Raw genomic sequence first — 23,426 nt, forward strand, 5'->3', positions numbered from 1 at the left:
CGCATGGAGGGTGCTTCATCACAACTTTTGGAAAAAGTAGAACTGGAAAAATACAGAAATGGGGTGGCAGCCCCCACCCCAGCCCTGGACTCCCCATCTCTCTTCCTTGCCATAGTTTTCTCCATTGCACTTGCCACCAGCTGCCACCCTCTACATATGATTGTTCATCTCCTGTCTGTCTCCCCCAGCACCCCCATTAGTGTGGGAGCCCCAAGGGAGCCAGGTTGCTGCCTGCTTTGTCCCTGGCACACATCCCCCAAAAATCTGACATTGAGCTTTGTTGAATGAATGAACAATGTGGTAGCTCCTGTCGACCTTAAAAATAAAACAGCCAATTATTTTACCAGCAAAATGGGTTTATTCAGGAATAACAAAGAATTGCAATTTGGGACAAGCAAACTATAGCAAAAGCCACAGGCGAGTCTAAGAAGCAAAGGAGAAGATGGAGAAAATAGGAAAAGTTGGGAGGGGTTGTTTTGAGCGAAAGTCCATTGGCTCAGTGGTGAGGGTTCGGGTGGTGATGGATTCTCATGGGCTGAGTTGCTGGGCAAGAAGAGAAATCTCCTTTCCTCCTGCTGGAGTAGTAGAATCATTTTTCTTGGCTTCCAAGGTGAGTCTCTTCCTGTGGGGTCTGTAAGTGACCGGGAGTGGTAGTGAGAGCTCCCCCTTCTGGCCACCTGACCCCATTTTAAGTGAGGTTTCCCTTTATTACATTTTCACACTTTCCACCACAGTGGTACTGAGAACTCACACAGTGTGATCTAGACTAGTTACTTCTCTCTTTCCCTCACTCTCCTCATCAGTACGCTGGGGGATGACAGCGGCTCCCCCTCTTGAAGGGTGTGAAGACAGCACAGGTCACCACATGCCAAGCACAGAGCTCAGCCTCACCGAGGGGCTCAGGATGAATTCTGAAGACAAGGACTAATGGGACTCCCAGGGGTTTCTCACTGTTGCTGGAGGCGGACCCCCTCGGCCCCTCCGCTGCGGCCCTGGCACCCTGGCCTGCCAGGTGCTTTTCCTACATCATCTTAGTCCATCCTCATAATGAACAGCATGTTCCCCATTTTACAGGCAAGGAAATTGAGGCCTAGACTGATGAAGTGACCTGCTCAAAGTCACACAGGTCATTGCAAAGCCCAGATATGAATCTAAGCCCCTCTGGCTGTATGGCTGCCAGGGCTACTTGGCTAACTATGTGGCCCGAGAGATCAGTTTTGTCTTTTCTCCCCCCTGGTCTCCTCCCTGCTGGGTTCTGATGACCCAGCCTGACAGCCAGGGGGCCCTGCGTGGGTGTGGGAGGGAGCATCTGGCTGTGGGTGGCAATGGGCTTAAGGCGCATTTCTGGCTTCCCACCACCACTTACTGTGAGACAGGGTGAGAAGCCTCACCTCTTGGAGCTTCTGTTTTCTCCTTAGTCAAGTGGGGATAAAAATAATATAATAGCCACCTTGTGGGGGGAGCCATGAAAGTGTGAAAAACTCTTGGCATAATGCCTGACACATGGTGAGCCCTCTGTCAATGCCAGCGGTGATTATTTTTATCACTGACACCATATTTGGGGGTAGGGCTGGCATAGTACCTGCCAGGTGCCACCCCCCTTCCTGAGTCTTGACAGTTGGTAGAGGCTCCGTAGGAGGAAGGGAGGAAGGGTAGGGAAGCTGCCTGGCTTGTTTTCTGACAACCTCCAAGTCTGACCCCAGCGCCTTCCCCTCTGTCGGCGCTAACAGCACACGGGGCCCATTCACTGGGAGCCCTGCCCCAGGCCCCCTTCCTGCCATGCTCCCTGGATAAACCCACCAGGACCCTATCCTACCCCTGAGGAGAGGGCAGGGACCCCACAATTCAGGCCCCCATTCCCATGCCCATCAGTTTGTGTCCTCACATGTCATCATATGCTGGGAAGTGCTGTAAACATGTCCACGGCCCCAGCACCAGCGTGGCACATGCCTGTGCACACATGCACACCCATCCTTACCCAGGCACACTGGTCGCAGGCTCTGTAGGGATCACCTTGGGACAGGACGGCTCCTACCCCAGCCCACCCCTTCCCCTCCTTTCTGTCCTGTCTCCATCTGTCTATCTCCATCAACTAGTCCCTTTTCCCAGCTCCCCGCCCCTCTGTGAGTCCATCTGTCTGTCTGTCTGTAGCCAGCCCAACAGTGAGCAATCCATCCTCACCCAGCCCTGCGCACCACCTCTGCCCCGGCCCCCCTGCAGGACTCAGCCTCCTCGGGCAGCGTCTCTCATCCTCTCATCGCTCGCCCTCCCCCGCCCCCTCATCGGTCTCCCTCCCTGTCATCCGTCCATCTCCTTCCTTCCACCATGTGCCCACCCCCTCTCAACCCTCTCTGGGGCCCATCCATCACTTCCCAGGCAGCCCTGCCAGCCCAGGTAGTCACCTCCTGACAGCTCTTTTCTGTCTGCCTGTCCGCCAGCCCATCCATCCATCTTTCTGCCATCCTATCTATCATGCCACAGCCACTTGTCCATATTTGCCACCATTCACATATCCCCCGGTAGGGCCCCCTTTGGTGCCCCTTAGCCAGCTCTGGGTGGGGTGGGGGTGTGTGTGCATGTGTCTGTGGACACACACGTGTTCACATCTGTAGGTATCTCTGTGACCTCTGACATGCACTGTGCTGAGCAGGAGGGGACCAGGGATCTGGGCACAGCCCTAGTGTGTGTGTGTGTGCGTGTGTGGTGTGTGTGTGTGTGTGTGTGTGTGTGTGTGTGTGTGTGTGTGTGTGTGTAGAAGCTGGGAACATTGGTGGGGGCCGAGCAGAGAGGGGTTGAGTATTTTACTGTGCATTCTTCCTGTGAGCTGTTTGCATTTCTCACCATATGCATCAATGACCTATTCAAAAATAAATACATAATTTGAAAAAAAATCCAGCCTCCTTTTTGTTTCTTAAGTGTGGCTAGACCAGTGCCCCCGTGGGCGTGGGCGCAGGCACCTGCGCTGCTCCCTCTCCTCTTACTGCCGCGGAGAGACAGAGACGCGGGGAAACCTCCCCCGGGAGCCCAGAAACCCCGGGAGGGGCACGGCCACGTGGAGCGCAGGGCGGGGAAGACGGCGGGACAATAGGCCCGGCACTGCCCGGGAGGAGGGCAGACGGCAGGGGCCACCTGCCCAGGGAGGCCGGGCCGCAGCACCCCCGCCGTCTCGCACCCGGGCTGCCCTGGCTTCCGGCCCCCGCAGGTGCCGCCTTTGAGGGTTGCCGCATGCGGTTTACGACCTGGCCAAGCCCCTTCCCCGCTGCGAGGAGCAGCCTCTACGCCTCATAAAAGGGGTCAGGGGCCCAGGCAGGGACGGCCTGTCGCCGTGGAAACAGGGAGGGCTGTGGGGACAGCAGCAGGGGACAGCGCGTCTGCGGGGCAGGGGGACGACAGGCGCTCCCGTGCGCGCTTTGCACTTGGTTTGCTTGTCCCGCTCGGGCCCCTGCCGCCCCTCTTCCCTCCTCAAGCCCCCCACCCCAGCCCCCTTTAAAAGTCATCTCCTCCAGAAAGCCTCCCACAGCTACCACCTGGCCTGGTGGCCTCCTTGACTCTTCCTAACAAATACTAATTAACAACACCCACAGTTAGCATTCGCTGAGCTTCATCTCGGTGCCAGGCCCTGGACTCCATGCCCCACATCCATCCTCTTCCGTCCTTCTACCATGCCTGTAGGGAAGGCAGGCAAGAAAACCAAGGCTGCCATATGGTCAGCTCAAGGTCTCAGAGCTGGAGAACTACCTCCTCCTTCTGGCCTCAGTTTCCCCACCTGTCAAAAGGGAAGGTTGCACCAGGGGCTTGCCAACTGACCAGCCAAGGGCAGGAGCTAGACCACAGACTTGTCTGGGTTTGGTGGGCTGAGAGTAAGCATCCCGACTTTGAAGGCCTTTAGCCTAGGCATCCACCCCCCTCCAGGGAGTCCCACCCTTGTGATCTCCAGGCCAAGCCCCTGCGACTCAAGAGACATCTCTAAGGGGCCTCCCATCTCTCACTTTCCGAAGAATCTTAGATGATGAGGGGGAATTGCTGTACTGCCTCCCACCTCTGACTGGGTGCCGGGTTGGGGGTGCCTCTCCCAGTAGACTGGGAACTCCTAAGGGTCAGTACATGTCTGCCACTTCTCTGGGACTGTGGTCACCAGAAATGCACAGACCCATGTGGCTGAAGGGGGTTGACTGCAAATGTCCATGAACAACCACATCCTGGGGGCTCCCCCAGCCCCTCACCTTGCCCCTGAGATCCGGGACCCATGGGACTGGGTTACCGGTGAGAAAATTCAGGCTCTGCTTTGGAAACAGACAGCCTCATTCTGGAACCTCAGGTCTTTCCCCAACACAGAGTCAGAAGAGGGGAAAGGGGCCCAGGGACTACCTCCTGGGCAGCGACCATACCAGGATCATCACCCCCTCTGCCAGTGAGCTGTGTGCCCCTCAGCTCTTGATCATGGACAACAGCCCAGTCAGCTGCTTATTTTCAGCCCCTTTTATGGATGGGGAGGCTAAGTTTCAAAGAGGAAAAGTAACTTTATTAAGATCATCCCCTGATAAATTGCAACCCCATTCTTTACCCAGCACCTTGCTGCCCCCTCTGTCTCCCAGCACACCTCATACTGACTTGAAACTGGCTATTGACACATCACTGGTATCGGGTGAGTATTTTGAGGAAAGGTAGGGAACAGGGTTTGGTTTGGTTTTGTTTTAAATCTAATTCCCCAATGCCCCGTTCAAGGCCTGAAACATAACAGGTTTGTTGAATACACCTGATAGTATCTATTGTCTTCCATACTCCAGATGGGTCATGCTTCCCCAAGTCAATTGGACCAGAATTTATTGAGCATCTACTATATTCTGGGCACTTTATACACATCACATTTCATATGGAATCACCCCCTGCCCTGTGACTTCTAAGTGACTATTCATATCCCCATTTTACAGACAAGGAAATTGAGACTTAGGGACAGAGTTGGCATTTGAAGCTGGATTTACATGTCTTTCACATACAACCTGCTTAATTGTCAGTTCCCTGGGAGAGAGGGCAAAGAGAACTGAGCCTGTGGAATCTGCCTGGGGCCTGGCTGACTTAGGGATCCACACCAGGATGCTGCTGGTGACCCCGTGGATGTCTGGGAATACTGCCACAGCTCCCCAATTTCATATACACACGTGTGTGCACTTACGTGAAGGTGTATGAGCAAGGGTGTGTGGGCATGTTGTATGTGAGTGGGGGATCTGAGCAGGGCTGCATGGGCATATGTGAGAGCTCAAATGCGTGTGCACATGTCTGTACATCCCAGTGCACGGGAATGGAGGGGGAAGGGAGCACTGGCATTTGCAGGTATATGTTCAGGTACACATGCTGCTATGGTCCTTGTGATGCCCACAGAAACTGAAGCTCAGGGAGGTGAATGGACTTGCTCAGAATCATACAACAAGCATGTCTGTGTGCCTGTGTGTACAGGTGTGTGTCTGTGCCTGGGTATGGGTGTGTGCAATGGGCAGGGGGGTGCTCCAACCCTGTAATAGACCCTCCCTGTCTCGCCAGGGCCTGGAGGAGCCGGTGGTAATGACTGTTTTGCACAACAGATCCACCTCATGTCACAGCCTGAAAATGTGCCTGGAGGCCAGTCTGACAGAGACCCCCATCCACCCACCCCCAGCCAGGGCCTGACCCCAGGCTGATCCTGGTGGAGGTGGGGAGGGGGGCTGGGAGTCTCTGGGCCCTGCCCTGCACGGCTTACTTCCCAGTTGCCCTGACCAGGCCCAGCAGCCCAGAGCAGTCCTGCCTCCATCCTCAGACTGTGAACCTCCAGGGGAAAGGGGCAGCAACTCCTCCAGCAGACTGGGGGGCTCTTCCAGGAAGGAAGTATATGCCCTCTCAGCACCGCAGAGCTGTTCCCAGGCCTTCCCCCATCAGACTGGGGCTCCCCCAGCCTCCCACCTTAGGGGGCACATCTGAGAGGAAGTACCACAAACACTGCTCTTTCAGCCCCGAGCCCCCAGGTCATTATCGTCATTCAAGTTCCCTCGCCTACTAAGCCAGGGCAGCTGGAGAGAGCTGCTGGCCAAGCTGGCGCTCAGACGCCCGGCCCTCTCCCGCCCCACTCTCCCCCTGCCTGGTCTCCCATGGACTTTGACCACCTTTTCCTTCTCTTATCAAAACCATCAAAGCCAGACACCGAGACTCTTGACCTGCTGACCCCAATACCCCATTGTCCCACCCCGCCTGCCCCATCCTGCCGTCTAGTGCCCACCGCCCATTCTGTCCCAAGGTCCCAAGGCGAACAGAGCTGGCACCACAGTGCCCCCATCGGGACCCCTCTAAGTCCCCAGTCCCTCTTGGTGCCAGTCCTTCCACCTGCTGCTCTTGTTTCTGCTAAGGTGTGCCCCTCTCTGGCCTCCGGATGCCAGGTGGGATGGGGTGAGGTGAAGGTGGTGCCCAGGGCAATGCCTGTAAAGATAAAGGAATCAGAAGGCAGGGCCAGGACATCAAAGTCTGGCCTGGAGGGTGAGACTCGCAGGGGAAGTGACGTGTTCCTAATGGAGAGCAAACAGCACTGAAGAGGACATTGGGGGCCTCTCCCTGTGCCTTCCTTCTCAAGGCTTGGAGAGACCCTCTGCTGACCCTGGCAGAAATGGGAAACTGAGGCCTCGGGGGGAGGAGCTAGTTACGGTTCACATAGCAGGGCCTGGCTGAGCAGGGGGCCCCTCCCCGTCCCCAGCATACTGCACATAGGTCTGAGTCTGTGCCCTTTACCCCCTAGGGACCTGGATGCACCTCAGTTTCCCCATACGAACAATGGAGGATAATGATAATGAATCATTTTATTACAAGAGATAAGAGAAAGCAGCAGAGCCGCCAGCATGGCGCCCGACACACAGAAGGTGCTTAGTAAAGCACGCTTGCCTCCCTTCTGGTCTGAAGTCCTCGCCCTGGACCCTGAGCTCCACTCCCAGCTTCTTTGTAGGAGCATCTTACCTCTCCCACACACATCTCTGGTTCTGGCTTTTCCCACTCTTCCCGGCCTGTCGCCAGGTGTGAACCCCAACCACCCGCCTTCCTTTCGCTTCCTCCCCTGTCCTGCCACCGCCCTCCTGGGGAATGGGGATCTGCTGGGAGGGATGGGGCTGCACAGCCGCTGACTCAGCTCCAGGAGCTGGGGCTTGCCTAGCAACAGGCATGCCTCAGGCAAACAGAGCCCCAGGCAGCCACACCCCCCGCCACAGGAATGCAGTGGCATTCCTCAGGGGTGCCCTGGCACTGTGCCTGCCACTAGGGTGGAGGGGCAGGTGAGCACCCTCCTCTGCCACATTGGCACCAGGAGGGAGGGGGTCTCACCCCAGGGCCCAGGGTCCCACAGCCGCCCAGGGCCTGGGGCCAGCCTGCAGCGATCCCAGCCGAAAGCTAAGGCCTGGCATCCCAAGGGAGGGCGCCAGAGTGAGGTTGCATGAGGCTCTGAAATCTTCACAAGCTGCGTGACATTGGACAAAACATCTCTGAGCCTCAGTCTCCTCATCTGTCAAGTTGGGGAGAAAAAATGCAGCCGTCCAGTGGAATTGCCAAGAGAACTATAGGAAAGATGGCAGGTCTGGAGCTCAACACAGCCCGCCTCATGTAAGGATTCAGAGGAGAACCTGGTATCAAGCCCACATCCTCATGATGCGATGAGGGAAGTTTTCCAGCTCTGGGACCTAGGGGGAGGCTGAGGCCCAGAGAGGGATTTGTACCTCCCTAAGGCCACACAGCAGGGCCCTACCCAAGGCCAGTTGCCATTGTGCTGTTCCCCCAGTCCTCTATACCCACCAAGAACCCTCACTAAAAGCACACTTCCTTCTCTCTTGGCAAGCCTAGTCTCAGGTCAGTGAGGACCCCCAGACGCCACTCATCACACTGGCCTGGGGAAGACCTGGTTCAGGAAGCCCTGGCTGTCTGTCTCCCCTCTTTCTGGAGCTCCATTCAGGTGGGGATCCCTGTCCTTTGCCCTTCAACCAGACCAGGTGTCACCTAGGGTAGGGCCTGCATGCTCCAGCCCTTGACCCCAGCGCCCCCTTCAGATGGTCGGGGAAAGGAACTGCACATAGGAGACCCTCTCTCCTCCATGTCTGCCCCCTACACCTGGTGTCACCCCGTCTTTGTCCTTTGTCCCTTTTTCTCTGTCTCAGGAAGAGGCCACAGGACAGGGGTATCTAAAGCATGGAGAAAACTCGTTTCATGAAAAAGCCCTGACTGGGAGCAAGATCACCTGAATTCACATTCTGATGCTGCTGCAGGCTTGCTGTATGACCTTGGGCAAGTCCCTTCCCATCTCTGGCCCTCCACCTCCCATCATCACCTGCCCTGCCAATTGCCATGAGGACTCCCAGCCCATAGAAGGGAGCCCCACGTGCAGCTCCAGCCCAGCCCCTGGCCTCTCACTGCCTCCTTTAATCCCCCCAGATCTGCCTGCCTCTGATACTGCTGTTGAAGCTGAGCGGGGATTCTGAATAGGAAACTGAGGGCTCAGGGGCTGTGGGGGAGCAAGCAGGGACCGAGCCGCCAGGCCCGCCCGCAGGAGCAGGCGGTGGGCCCCTAGCCATTCACCACTAAGCCCGGGGCCGAGGCCTTTGTGCCAAGAACAAAACCCGAGGGATCAGCTGTTTTCAGACCTGCCTCTCTCAACTCCGGAAGGGAAGGGGAGCCTGGGCCCAAGGGCGGACTGTGCCCCCTCCACGGGCCCTGGTATGCCGGGGTGGGGGAGCGCACCCCCAGAAGCTCACTACCCCGGGGTGTGAGGCTGTGGTGGGTAAACAAACCCGGATTCAAATCCCGCATCTTATTCATCTTAAGACTTAAGTAAGTTAACTTCCCTGGGCCTCGGTTTCATGATCTGTGAAGTGGACACTGTGTTGGCTCCAGCCTCATGGAATACGAGGATTCGGGGAGATGATGCATTCTGTGCCTGGCAGTGCCCCAGGCCTGGTAGGGGCTACACAAGCGGCAGGTGCTATCCGGCTCACCTGATTCTTTCCCAGGTGCATGTGGCTTTGACCAGATCAAACCTTGGATCTGAGTGCAAAATATACATGTGTGCGTGTATGTGAGTGTGCGAGAGAGAGACCGGGGGCGCCCTGAGCAAGCCTGACCTACTCTTCCTCCCCTAGCACCCTCCACAACGCCCTGGCACACGGCTCACTCCCGGCCAAGTGCACTGGGCCTGGGGCTGCAGCCCCCTGGGATGTGTGTCTAGAAAGGAAGGATGGAGGGACTCTGAGCATCTGGGGCATACTGGACCCCTCGGACCAGGCCCAGCCAGAGCCGGTCCCTTCTCGGGCCTTCCTCCTGGTTTCAGTCCCCTGCCTGGCCCTCGGCCCCAGACCTCATGGTGGCTGCTTGCTCTCAGCCACCTCCTCAGGGGTATCTGGGAGAGGCCTCAGGGGCCCTGCCTGCTTGGGGGTCTCTCCTGGGACCCTCAGGCCTGAGCTAGTGTCAGGTGATGAGGCTGTGGCAGAGGTGGCTGAGAGCAGGACCCCAGGCAGCCATTACTTGGATTTCCCAGGCAGGGGGCCAGGAGGCCGTGGTCACACTCTGCCTGGGGCCTGGGCTCTGGCCAACCATCAGCAGCCGAGATTGTTGGGTGGGTTTTATTTTAAACAGAAAGAACTTTGAGTGGAAACATGTGTCTCCTCCTCTGCCCCTCTCCCTCTCTCCCTTTCTCTCTCTCCATTTCATTCTCGAATAGTTCTCTTTCTCTGTTACTCTTGTTCTGTTTCTCTCTGCCTTTCTGTCTCTGCCTCTCTCTCAGCTCTATCTCTTAACTTCTCTGTGTCTCTAGCTTTCAGGGGTCAGGACTCCCTCTCCCTGGTGTGGCCCAGGCCCTGCATCCCACCCCTCCTTGCAGATGAATCCCCTTGCGGGAGTTGTTTCCCAGGGACAATTAAGAGTCCCCCTCCAGGGGAGAGGGTGTCTGAGCAGCTGAGGCCACAGGACCCAAACCCTCCACCCTCCTCCCCACCAAGCCCCAGCTTTCCCCAAGATCTGCCCCTCTTGTACCTGTTTTCTAGACCAGGCATCAAGAGAATAATTCTGCAGCTGAAAACAACTTTTCAATCACTGATCTGGTCCACACCCATTTTGCAATCAGACATCCTGGTGCCAAAGAGTCTGTGACTTGCCCAAGGCCACACAGAGAAGTAGGGGCAAAGCTTGGCAGGCCAGGTCCCCACTTGCAGGACTACACCTCAAGAAGGGAGTGTCCCACCCCCAGACTCCCAGGCTCTTGCAGAAGGGTGGTCTGCACCCTGGCGTGGGTTGGGCCTCCCCTGAGATGGTCACCAGTACCAGAGACCCTCTGGGAAGTCAAGGGCCTTGGCTGATCGCCCATTCCTCCTGGGACAGCTGTGCGGTTCGGCCCCCACCTTCCAGCCCCTTCTGCCACTGCCCAGGTAGCCAATAAGAGAGGTTGGCCATCCTGAACTGGGTCCAAGTCCCAGCTCAGCCTCCAAGTCCTTATGTGACTATGAACATGACCTTTCCCCTTGCTGGGCCTCAGTTTCCTCATCTTTGTATCAGAAGATTTGTCTTTGCTACTAGGCATTGTTTTGCCTCAATATTTTGTTGTATTCTTGTTTCTTTTTCATGGAAAGAAACTTCTGGATCACTCGGCCAAGAATACAGTCTTCTCTCCCAAAGTGAGAAGGACCCACTCAACATGATCAGCTCCCCTGAACTTCCAGGCTCACTGTCCCCTGGGTGCAAGCGCCTTAGAAGCCGCCACCAGGAGGAGGGGTGCAGAGTGCAGATGTCACCGTGGTCTGGTACCCCACTGTCAGCCGTCCTGCCCACACTCAGGTGGGGGGACGAGGGATAGGAGGGGCCGCCTGGGGGTGCAGAGGGGAAGTCCTCCCCTCTCCCATGGGGCCAGGAGGTAAGCCAGGATGAATGAGGGGGATTAGCCAGACTGGGGCAGGTGAGCCTGTCTTTCCAAGTGTGGGCAAACTGTCATCGCCATTTGGCTGCTTTGCCCCCACCTTGCCCCGCCCCAGCATGCCTTCTGAAAGTGGCCCAAACTTCCACGAGTAACTCAGGAAGGGGATGAGGGGCTGGGCCCCACAGCCATGCTCCTTTCTGCCTCTAGGACCCCCAGTGTGCCCCAGGGTGGGGTTGGAGGGTATGGCCTTCCACAGCCCCCACCAGTCTTACTGATCCCCGCTCCTCTGGGTTGGTGCCTAGAAGTGACTCATTTCATCCACACAGCAGCCCTGCAGGTAGGAACCATTAGCACCGTGCTTCGCAGATAAAGAAACTGAGGCACAGAAAGGAGACGAGGTTTGCTTGAATTTACATAGACCTAGTAATGTCCCGGAGCAGGCTCCAACCAGCTCAGGGAGAGTGAGGTGTTTAATTTTCATAAACTTTGCAAGTCATATTTCACTGGTGCCTTGAAATCAACTGTGAATGGAAATATTTACACCACAGCAACTGGCAAGTGATACAAACCAGGTTTTTTTTTTCTTTTCTTTTCAGAGAGCCTGTGGTTAAACATTTACCAGCTTACCAGTGGCTGGAGGCCACAGCTTTTATAGCATCTCTGAAGGGTCCATACCTTAGAAAGCTTAAGAGCTTAGCAAGATTGCTCCCTTGTGTCAAGATCTATGACAAATGTCAGCCTGTCTGATTCCAAAGCCAAAGAAATTCCTTCCTTCCTTCATGATGTTAAGAGTTAGCTTCTCTTTCTCCTCCACCACCATAACTTTCTGTCCAGGGCAAGAGACTCTCTTGGCTGTCCCTTGGGGCAGGGATTAAAGGTACTCCAGGGTTCAGAGCGCCTGACCAGCGTGCCCTGCCCTCTGACACCATGCAGTCAATTCCGTAAATATTTACCAAGCACCTCATTTAACCTCCCTGAGCCTGTTTCTTCAGCTGCAAAACCAGGCTCATCAGCAGGACAGCTGATGGATCCATCCATCCATCCATCCATCCAGCCATCCAGCCATCCAGCCAGCCAGCCAGCCACCAATCATCCAGTTAGTGGTTCCTGTGTGCCAGCCAGGTAGCATCTTGAAGAGATTGGGGTCAGGATTCTTGCTCTGAGTCGTGGCTCTGCCACTGGCTTCCTGCATTACCTTGGGCCTCAGCCTTCCCATCTGTACATTGCTATCTCTGTGAGTGTCCCTTCCCGCTCTCCCTCCACCCCTGGGGGTACTGCAGGATCCCAGGGGAGGCCACTAGTGAGAGCACTCTGAGCACTGGAAGCGATGGCGATCAGGGTAACCAGCCTCACTGGGGACGCTATGGCTCAGCAGTGGCTCCCAGCCCAGAGACAGAATACACCTGCGTGATTCACGCCAGCAGCAGTCCCTGTTTCTGTTTACTTGAACACTGGGTTCAGAGAGCACGGAAGTGTGGGACACTCAGGAAGACTTCCTCATGGGGTAATAATACAGGAACAGCTAATATTTGATGGACACTAGCTGTGCACCAGGGCTTGTGCTAAGCACACGCTTTATCTCATTAAATCCTTTCTAGCTTGTGCAGTGGGAACTCCAAGATACCCACTTGGTAGATAAGGAAGCTAAAGGCCCGAGCTGGGAAGTGACTTGACCAAGGCCACTCATTCAACAAATATTTATTGATGCAGAGTAATTGTTTCATTTGGGCAGAGTTGCAGTCTGGGAAAAAGTTCTGCAGAATGGGGGCAGTATCGATGCTAGCCCAACAGTGTGGATGTACTTAATGCCACTGAGCAGAATACTTAAAAATGGTTCAAATGGTCATTGTTATGTTACATATGTTTTGCCACAATAAAAATAATTAATTTAAAAGTGATTTTTTGATCCCTAGCTATGTGCCAGAGCCTGTGGACGGCAATGAACACAGCAGACGATTATCTCTGCCTTTGTGGAGCTCACATCCTAGAACGGGGCTGCCCAGGAGACATTTCTGTGGGTAGAAAGATGGGGGGATGGCAATGTTCCATGTCTTCTCTGCGCCACGTGGTGACCACTAGCCACACGTGGCTACTGAGCACTTGAAATGTGGCTAATGTCCCTGAGGAACTGGCTCTAATTTATTTCGTTGTGACTGATGTAATGACCAAACTGGACAGTGCAGTTCTGGAAGTCAGACATATGACAGGTAAGTGATAGAGCTGGAAAGGAACCTAAGTCTGTCTGACCTAGCTTTGTCTTATTCAGGCTTCTCACCACTGTGTTTCAGCAGCTTGGACTTCCTGCGTCAGGATCACCTGGGATGCATGCTGAAAAATCAGATCCACGTCGCATCTACTGAATCAGAAAGTCAGAGGGTGAGGCCCAGGAGTCTGTATTTCTATCAGGATCCCCAGTGATTCTGATGCACAGGAGCTCAAGTTTGAGACCCACTATCCTCTCCCTACGTGTTCCAGACTCCCAACTTCACAGAGTTTGAATTAGGTCTGGCCCATGATGGGCTGGGGACCAGGCAGACCTACGAAGGGCAATGTGTCTCTCTCAGGGTTTCCCCTACCCTGCTAACCCAGTCTCGAGGAAAACTAGTCCTGACTATTTCTAGTTGTAATTTCTTACCACTGCTCCCTGAAGAGCGAAAGGAAATGGGCTTTCCATTCTCTATGTGGAGGGGCTCTTCAGTTCCCTACCTCAGGTCCCAGGAGTCCCTGGGGTGAGGGGTGGGGGATCGCTGGTCAGCCATAGCTGGTGGGCAGCAGGAGAGAGAGGCTTGGCTTGGTGCCCCACCCTGCAGACCAGCCTGGTCAAGCAAGGGGAGGAAGGAAGCAAAGGCAGGCTGGGGGCCAGCGGGGGACAGGGGTGGGGGTGACACAGGCCTCAGGAATTTGAAAACAAACATTTAGCCAGCGAAGGAAGAGGCTGCTGTGGGTTGCTGAGCCAGGGCGGGCCCAGTTCCCTCCCTCCCCAGGCAGGGGCAGGGGTGAATTCCTGCCCTGTTGACCATAGCCCCTGGCTGGAACCAGTGCCTGGAGAGTTTCCATTCCACCAGTGGCATGGAAGGTCTCTGTGGGGTGTGGGGGCCCCTCAGCGGTGCCCAGCCACTGGAGCATTCTGGCTGGAGGGAGTGGGCAGGGGGCACCAAGAGTATTCAGGAGGAGGCTCAGCAGTGACAAGGTGACTCATCAAGCATTTATTAGGCACCCACAGTATACCAAAATTTCAGAGACGAAAGCACTGTCCAGCAGGTGAGGGAAGCAGGCAGAGGGGAAGATAATAGTGAGGGAAGCTCAGGAGCCTATGGGCCCTTGGCCACAGAGAAGTTGGAGAAGGCTTTCTGGAGGAGGGGGCACCTGAGCTGAGCCCTGAAGGACAAATCCTGCCAGAGCAGAATAGAATCTTACTAATCCTACACCTCCCTCTCCCTGAGCCAGTGAGCAGATAGATGAGTGAGTGACTAGCTGATATGTGGAATGAATGAATGAATGAATGACACACTGTTACTGTGAAGTCTGAAGTCTCCGAGTCCAGACTACAAAATCCATCTTCCCACCCCTCAGCTATGAACTCCCTTCCCAGCCCTGGGGCTATGCTCCCACTTGGTACCCAGAGACCCTGGAGCCAGCCTGCATGGGTTCAATTCCCGACTCAGTCAATTAACAACTGTGTGACTTTGGGCAAGTTACCTAACTTCTCTGTGCTGGGGGCGGCATTCTCTGTAAGATGAAAGTAGTAATATTGTTTATTTCATGACATTTTTGTGAAGTGAGTGAGTTCATACAAGTAAAATGCTTAAAAAAGTGTTGGCCATGCAGCGAGAGCTACATAAATGTTTGCACATACTATTTAGGCACTCGCTTACTCACTCATTAATTCACTTATTCATTCACTGATTCACTCCCTTATTCAATCCACTGCTCAGTCACACACTCCGCCCTCTTCACTTGTCACTAGTTGAGCCATCCCTGTGCCCAGGCCCTCTCCTGCTTGCCTACCAGCCCCTCTTTGCCATCCCTGGGATGGTGCCCACCAGGCTGATAATTACAGTAACAATTTCATTAATTCCTCTCAAGCCCAAAACAAACAAGAAGCTGTCTGGAGCAGGGGTGACATACTACAACCAGAACCAGGGCCTGGGAACTAAGCCTCCAACAGGGGCTTCCTGGCCTGGGGTTCCTCACCTGGAGCTGCCCCAGATGGCCAGACCTCCCAGCCTGGGGGTGCCTAGCTAATGCCCTCCACAGGGCAGCCTTGCCCACTCTGTGCTTTGTGAGGCTGCATTCTTCCCAGTCCCAATCTTGCCCAGCCAGTGTCCCTGGCAGTGCCCACTCCCTACCCACACCTCAGGCTCTGTTAATGCTGGGAGGCCCAGCGCGCGAGTTGGCTCCTCCAGAGCCAGGAGCCGGGAGCTGGCCAGGCGAGGGCTCCACAGCTGTAGCCCATGTCACAGGAGAACGGTCAGAGCTGCATGCTGAGCATCACGACCTCATGCTGATTAGTTAGATGAGGGAGCAGAAGCTTCCACAGCTTCCTCCTTCCCCATGGGCCCTGGGAGAACAGGTCATGCTGGGAAACCATTTCCTGAACACCTCCTGCATGCAAGCACCCGAGTAGACACTTTCCATATTGTAACAGCATGGCATAGCGGGGGAGGCAACTCGCCTCTCACTGATGAGGAAACTGAAGCTCAGGGAGGTAAAGGGACTCACCCAAGGCCACACAGCCTGTACATGTGGTCCTGGAATTCAAATCTATACCAGGTCTGGGGCCCCCGCATCCAGGAAACCTGAGGTGTGGGTGGGGAGTGGGTGCTGCCAGGGTCCTGTCACCCGATCGTGCCTCAGACACGAACAAGGTTGGCACCTGGGGAACTGGAGGGAGCCTGGGTTTGGGCAGGAAGTGATGTTTGGTCTAGAGGGTGGGGCAGGAGAGAAGGAGAGCAAGAGATGCAGAGCCAGGTGCCAGGCAGGAACAATAGTGCAGGGTGGGTAACGGGAGGCTGGCCAGGCCCAGGGCTCCTGGGCAAGCCCTGCTGGGCCCTGGAAGCAGCAGGCTCATCCTGCAGGGCTGCCAGTGTGATACCAGCCTCGGTTAGCTGAGTCAGCGATTGTATCAGCTTTTCCTGGAAAACAGCAGACATGGTGGGGGTGTCTGGAAGGGAGGCATCTGTTTGGGAAAAGCAGGTGTGAGCACCCTGTCCTGCCCTGCAGCTCCCCCTCCGGCCAGTCCACGTGTGCCCGTTTCTGGTTGCCCCAGTCAGCCTCCTGCTGCATGCCCAGACCCCACGCCTGGGTCCTGCAGTCAGAGCTGGCCATGGGGCTGAGTCCAGGGTGCCACCCGGGCCCTGAGTGAGCTCTGCTGCCGGCCACCACCTCAGCCAAGCAGTGCAGCCTTCCAGGGCACGTCCACACCTGCCTTCTCTGGCGCCTCGTTTCACCCCACCCTAAAGGGGGCAGGTGCGGACAGGTGTGGAGGCAAGGTTGATGTGACATCATTTGGTGGCACCCTTCTTTGGGGGACATCAGTGCCACTCTGCCGTGGGTCACAGCTTTAGGGGCACCAAAGGTCTCCATGGAATTGGGTCCGAGGCATCCCGCTGCCCAATTGGGCATTAGACTTCACCTGGGCTCAAGAAGAGAGGCTGGATCAGGAGCACCCCGAGTCCTCAGGCAGTGGGGAGGGGCAGGGAACCCAGCAAGGCCAGTCACAGGCATTGTCACACTCTGGAGGAGACAATAGGATCAGGGGCTCAGCTGCCACACACTGCAACCTCCCCACACCCAGGCAGGGCATGGGCAAACAGAGGGAGGGCAGAGGCTTCAGGGGGGCCAGGCCGAGGGGCTGAGCCTGGTGCAGAACCAGAGGGCCTGTGGGCATCTTGGAATTCTCCCTTCCCTTCTCTAAGGATCGGTGGGCACATATTCCTACAATGAGGTGGTGGGGACAGCAATGCAGAGGCTAGGGAGCCCATTTCTGTGGTGTAAATACTCCTAACGTGACCAGCTCCCAGCACCAGCCTGACATCACTGAGTGCAAAGCTGGGAAGAGATGCTCTTGAGAGCCAATCCCAGTGGGCTCCTGTCTGTGTCATCCATGCCCATCTGCCCACCTCACACGGCTTCTATGAGAACCAAGGGGGCTGGCGGCCATGCGCGGGTTTCATGAGCAGGGAGGAGGTGCTTGTTACAGCAAAGGACTTCAGGGAGCAGACTCTGGGTCAGGTGGGCCTGGATTCAAAGAAGCTCTGCCTATTATTTGCTGTGTGACCACAGGCAAATCACTTCCCCTCTCTGAGCCTCAGCTTCCTCGTTTATGAAATTTGGATACACACAGAACCTGCTCAGATGGTTGTTTCAGAGCTTAAAGGTGGTAATCAGTGCTGATGAAACTGCAAACATTTAGTACCAGTGCTGGTGTTTTTCATTGTTCCATGATGCAGTTAAGTACTTGGCATAAAGACTGAGACATCAATAAGGGGGTGGTCTCAGGAGCCTCTGGGACCAACATCTTTCAGTCTTAAGACTTCTGCTTCACCCCACCTTGCAAGGCAGTCTCGGAGGAAAGGGGCTCCGGATCCAGCTCAGACACCCCTCAGGCACATATTCAAAAGCCCTTAAGCACCCCTGAGTGCAGGCCATGCAGGTGCCCCTGGAGTCATGGAGAGGGTGACATGCCCTGTGATGCTGCTGCTCTGGAGGCTGGGGCTATGGGGGCAAGGTGGGGGCTCCTGATCTCACCCTGGAGTCAGCGAGAGCTTCCTGAAGGAGCGGGCCTTTGACCGATCGCCATATTGCTTGTCAGTCAGGCCTTTCCACTGAGAGCTGAGGCCAGGACTGGGCATATGTTCCTACATCCTGGAGGCTGTGCCCTCCGTTGTCTCCGGCCAGGCCCACTGCCCCATGCCCCTACCCATCTGCACACTAAGCATCAGAGGGGCTCAGCACCCAGAGATGTGAGGAGTGGACAGGGCAGCACCCACAGGCTCCAGGGGCCCTGGGCTGGGCTCTGCTGCCCCCTAGTGGTGACACTGAGAAGGCTGCTGCTCCCACAAGGGGAAACCACTTAATGAAAACAGCAATTACCATAAAAAATGAAATGACGGTGATGATGTTCATCGCTTGCAGTTTGCACTCAGTCAGCCATAGGCTGCCTGGCATAGGGCACAGAATACTGGACTGAAATCAGATGGACACTTAGGTACTGAGTCAGGGTCCAACTGGTTATGAGCACTGGGACCAGTCATGTCACCTCTCTGAGCCTCAGACTCCGCATCTGCAGACCGGGTGACAAAAACAGGGTTGTGGTAAGGATCAGACGATCTAATGCCTGGAGCACAGGCTGAACCGAAGCCAACAACACCGCTGTTCTTACCATAACAACTCTGGCCCAGTCAGCCATGTATCGCCTCCCCTCTGTGTAATGCTTTTCACCAAGTCCTTTCACAAGGTGTCGCCTCCTTTAATCTGCATTATTATTACCATTTGACAGATGAGAGAATTAAATCTCAGAAAGGGGAAGTAACTTGCCTAGAGCATTATGGCTTGTGCGAGGTAAGGTGAAACAGCACGCAAAGCCAGACCTGCCTGACTCCCACTCCAGGGCTCCCTGCCCCGCCCTCTGCTTTGGCAACTCTGAAGCAACTTAGAATTCCCCGCTTCCTTATTGCCGCATTTAAATTAGCAGGCACAGCCTCTTCAGCCTCTCTCTGCACCTCCTCTCCCACCCCCACTGGCATGTGGAGTGCCAGGCCCCGCAGCTGACCCCTTCTCTCCTTCCTGGCCAGGTCCCCCCGCCTCGCAGCAGCTCATGAACCAAGATCTTGAGAGTGGTTTCCAAAGCTCATCCTGTCCATCCCCCTGCACCCCACCCAAGCTGATGACTGTTCATCCTGTTCTTCATGCTGCTCAGGGAAGGAGATTCCATCACTCCACTTCCTCTACCCACCCAGGTGTTTGTTACAGTTCCCACGGTTGGGAAATTCTACATTGTGTGTAACCAGAGTCCCTCTTGCTGAAGATTCGGCCCATTTCCTGGGAGAAAGACCCAGGAGTATCAGAAATATAAAGACCCAGGTGGACACTTGAAGGCCAGAGAGAGAGACCTTGAAATGGGGTGGGGTCACTCAAGGACAGGAAGTGAGAGCTGAGCCGGGGTTCAAATCCCGGTCAGGGCAGCAAAAGAGTGGCTGAGCTGGACGCCTGGTGCTCATCGCCGCCTCAGCCCAGGTGGGGCGGCCTCACCCACAGCGGGCAGGCACCCAGGCCCACCCCCTGCCCCACTGGCACCCTGTGGCTCATAACAGAGTGCTGGTGTGGGAACTGAGGAGCAGAGTGGGTCTAGGGGACATGAAGAGGCCAGGCTCAGGAGTCATGTGGAGCTGAGTTCAAATTCCCTCAAACCCCTCAGCAAATATTTGCTGAGCTCCTCTGTGCTGGACCCTGCATTCAGCACTGAGGCCCCTGCCGAGGCCTCTGCCCCGTGGAGCTGTAGCCCAGTGGGGAGGGCACAGTAAACAAGTCAAGACATGAATAAGGATCCCAGAGTGGCGACAGGGAAGGGCGGGGGGGTCACATACCCAAGAACAGTAGCAGACGACACTGTCTCCTGAAGAGGTGGCACTGCAGTCAAAGCCACAATAACAAGAAGCAGGCAGACCTGAAGAGCCGAAGAAAGAAGGTCCCAGGAGGCAGGAGCAGGCAGGACAAACCCCGAGGCTGGCTGAGCCTGGAGTCTAAAGGCCAGCTAGTACAACAGCCAGGGCACCCGCCTGCGTGGGCTCACATGGTGCTCTTTCCTCGTCAGCTTTCTTATCTGGAAAATGGGATCAATAGCCACTTAATGGAGATGGACATGTAGGCCTTATCCCAGGCCCTGGGAAGTGGTCAGTAAATGGTACTTGGTATGTTATCATCGCTCTAATAACAGACCCATCAACTGTACCCTGCAGGGCTTTATTTCAACATCATCCCCCAGCCTGAAACCACCCCCACCACGCACACAAGGCTGCCCAACCATTTAGTGCTGAATGGTTTTAGGTCTCGTGCAAGTGCACTGCACTTGACAGTTTATAAAGAATTTCCTCCCATCCTTCCATTGCCCTGCAGAGTTCAGGAAATCTCTGGAGTCGTCAATAGCAAAGGGTCTGGCAGTCCCTGGCCTACAGCAGGTATTCGAAGAATGCCAGGTCCAGGTCCTGCCACTCCCACCCGCATGATGAAATTTCAAATTCCAAAGGCCTTTCTTACCAAACGTCCTTCATCTGAGGAAAGGTTCATTTTCCAGCCACACAGATCCCTAAGCCTGGAAAGGTTCTGGCTCACAGCTAAGCTCTGTTGAAATGTGAAGTTGACTCTCCATCAAAATCCAGAAGAAATATTGTAGAAAGAAAGATCCTTGGTCCCTCCCACATGGAAGCAGGAGTAGGCCAAGGTCAAGGTCAAGGTCAGGGCAAAGACAGAAGCCACTGACTCCTCTCTTCCTGATGGAAAAGAGTTTCTCCTCAAGCTGCTGGTTCCCAGAGGGCAAATCCTGGGTCTCTGCTCTGTGGTGGTGTCCTACCACCAACATTTCAGTGCTCAAGATGTAGCTTGGGTGGCACTGCCTCCAGGAAGCCTGCCCTGATCCCTTGTGAGAACTGGCTGCTCCCTTATTTGCCTGCCCACAGCCCCAGGGTTTCTCCTACCAAGGTAAAGAGGAAAGTTTCTGTTGAAGTTTAACTCACAAGGATAAAGCACACAGATCTGAAGTACACAGCTCAGTGGATTTTCAGATGAACAGCCTGTGTAAACAGCATCATTGGGTCCCTCCCCTGCTGGTTACTATCCCTGCCCCAGGGTATCCTAACCCTGACCTCTACCCCATCAGTTAGTTTTGCCTGTTTTTGTGCTTTATGCAAACACAATCATCTAAGATGGCCTTTTGATGTCTGGCTTCTCTCACATCATGTCTAGATTATGTCCTTATGCATAGTTGTAAGTGGTTTGTCCCCATTATGGCACAGTGTTCTCCTGTGTGAAGAGACCACAGTTTATCCATTTTACGACTGATGAGCATTTGGGTAGTTTCTAGTATGAATAGTACTGTTAAGAACATTCTACTTCAATGCCTTTTGGGACACATATGTACACATGCCTGTGGATGGAGACCCAAAGAAAGAAGTGGAATTGCTGGACTATAGGGAGGCATGTACTCAGCTTTAGCAGATGCAGTGAAACTGTTTTGCAAAGTAAACTGTGCCAATTTACACCCTGCCAATAGCACAGGAGAGTCCCTGCTACCCCACAACCTTGTCAACTCTTGAGACTGTCTGGGAGCCCCTGCATTTCATCTGTTCACTTGTCTGTTTCACTTATTAGAGTGAGAGGATGCTGTCTCTGGCCCCTGGCCCATAGAAGACACAAATGAATGAGAGGATAATGAAGGGGACTGGGAAAAAGGAAAAGGAAGGAAGGAAGGAGGGAAGGAAAGAGGGAAGGAGGGCAGGAGGAAGGGGGAAAGAGAATTCAGCTAGGAAGCAGGTGAATATTTCCACGCTGTGGGGCTCCACGCTGGGACCCCCAGAGGCCAGTGCCTGCTGAGGCCCAAGCTTTGGTTTGTGGCTCACCCTGCAACATCAATGCGCCCTGAAAATGAAAAACTAAACAAGTTTCTTTCTCAACAGTTTAATTTCAGGATAAATCTCCTAAACAATAGTGCGGAGTTTGGAAACTGTTGAGAGTGGTGGAGGACAGCAGGATCCTCTGGGTCACCGCAGAGTGGGGGGGCAGCGCCCAGTGGGAAGGGGCTCCAGGAAACCTTTGAGATGGGCTGGCTGAGCAGACAGCCTCAGGGGCCGAAACCCCTGCCCTAGACGTGCCCGCACTGTCTCCTGTCCAATACCATCCCCACGTTCTTCCTCCTCCAGCAAGTAGGGGCAGGGCCCTCAGTCCTTAGCCAAGGCCAGACACCAGGGCTGGGCCCACCAGACAGAGGCAGGTGCCACTGAGACAGGGGCTCCCCCAAGACGCCAGGGCTGGAAATGCCTCCCAGGGAGGTGGGAAATGAGCCTGGTGGGACCTTGAACAGTCATGGCCACCCTGCCTGGCTGCATGGCCCCAAAGCCAGCTGCCCCCACCCCACCCCTGGCAGCTTAGCCCAGACTCAGGTGTCAGCCAGAAACTAGATGTGCCAGGGCAGGTTGGATAGGAGAACTTGTTTCCTCTGCTTTGCCGGCCTGGTGCCCACCTTGGCTCTCCTGATGCAGATTCAGCACTTGAAGAAGCAGAGAGGAGCTTTGGTCTGTACTCCATGCAGGAATCCCATTCCTGGATTTTCTGAGATCCTTAAATCCTCGAGGGACACAGACCTCACCACCCATACTCCGGCTATGCAGCTTTGACACAATAAAAGCCACCCTTTTTTGCAACTTCTTATGGGACCAGGCACTGTGTTGATTTACATACTTCATTTCACCTTGACTCCATGAAGCAGGTACTATTATCACCACCCATTTTTCAGATGTGATAACTGAGGCTTACAGCCATTAAGTATCTTGACTAAAATTACATATATATATTTCCTACTTCTGTCCAGTGGAAGGGCCTAGAAGCTGTGACACCTCAAGAGCAATCAGCACACTCAGCACCCAGATAATGGTTTCTAGATACCACTCTTCCAAAAAAAGGAACCACGATCCTTAGAGAAATGGTTGATTCTAGCTCTGAGTCAGGGAGAATACAAGATGAACCTGGAGCATCTTGTATACCAGACAGTAAGGAAATGCACAAATATAAATAGATAGGACGGGGGATGTCAAACAGGAGCTAATCTGAAAGAGCTCCTGATGGACAAAGCTGGAATAATTTGAACAACAAAATTAATAACTTAGTACTGAATTAAAACCCAAAGGATAAGATAAATAAAGATCATGTCATGTGGACAGAAATAAATGATTGATTAAATAAATGAGGGAAAGAAACACATCTTTCTTACAGAAGAATTCCAAATAACATACATAGATATTTCCTCCACAAGGTAGGAACCCATTTGAGTGTGGGTTCCACTTGCTTCCAAAGAACAGAGTATGGAAAGGGGAAAATAGTAGCTTCACAGTGGGAAAGCCTGGCAGACACCAGCTTAAACATATAATCAAGGTGAACGTCACCAGTAATAAGTCACATGGCTATCACGTGCCTCCTGAGATCATATGAGGAGGGGGCCACTTCACCTCTGTGGTATTCTTCCTCCAAACCGTAACTCCTACCCAGTCATGAGAAAAACGTCAGATAAACCCAAATGGAGGGACAGACTGGTAAAATACTGACCAGAACTCCTCCAAATTGTCAAGGTCATGACAAATAAGGAAAGACAGAGAAACCACTGCACACCAGAGGAGACTAAGGCGATGTGACAGTGACATGCAATGTGGGATCCTGAGTTGGATCCTGGAAACAAGAAAGAACATTAGCGGAAAAACTGGTGAAACCCGAATAAAACCTGGAGTTCAGTTAATAGTCATGTACCAATGTTGGTTTC

At 54.4% G+C, this 23,426-nt stretch overlaps 1 long non-coding RNA gene across 2 annotated transcripts; it reads right to left on the bottom strand.

Moving 5' to 3' along the window:
- Nucleotides 1–351: 351 nt before the first annotated feature.
- On the bottom strand, nucleotides 352–20,690 carry LOC118968611 (uncharacterized). Of its 2 annotated transcripts, XR_012130019.1 has the most exons (5): nucleotides 20,159–20,690; nucleotides 19,489–19,724; nucleotides 17,996–18,185; nucleotides 16,536–16,636; nucleotides 352–631 (listed from the first exon to the last, which is right to left on the bottom strand). It is a non-coding gene; the product is annotated as an uncharacterized lncRNA (long non-coding RNA). The 2 variants fall into 2 exon arrangements; XR_005056340.2 differs by lacking the exons at nucleotides 16,536–16,636; nucleotides 17,996–18,185 and having other exon boundaries at nucleotides 20,159–20,679.
- Nucleotides 20,691–23,426: the final 2,736 nt, after the last annotated feature.

This window comes from Manis javanica, chromosome 4, assembly GCF_040802235.1.
Source record: "Manis javanica isolate MJ-LG chromosome 4, MJ_LKY, whole genome shotgun sequence".
Taxonomy (NCBI): domain Eukaryota; kingdom Metazoa; phylum Chordata; class Mammalia; order Pholidota; family Manidae; genus Manis; species Manis javanica.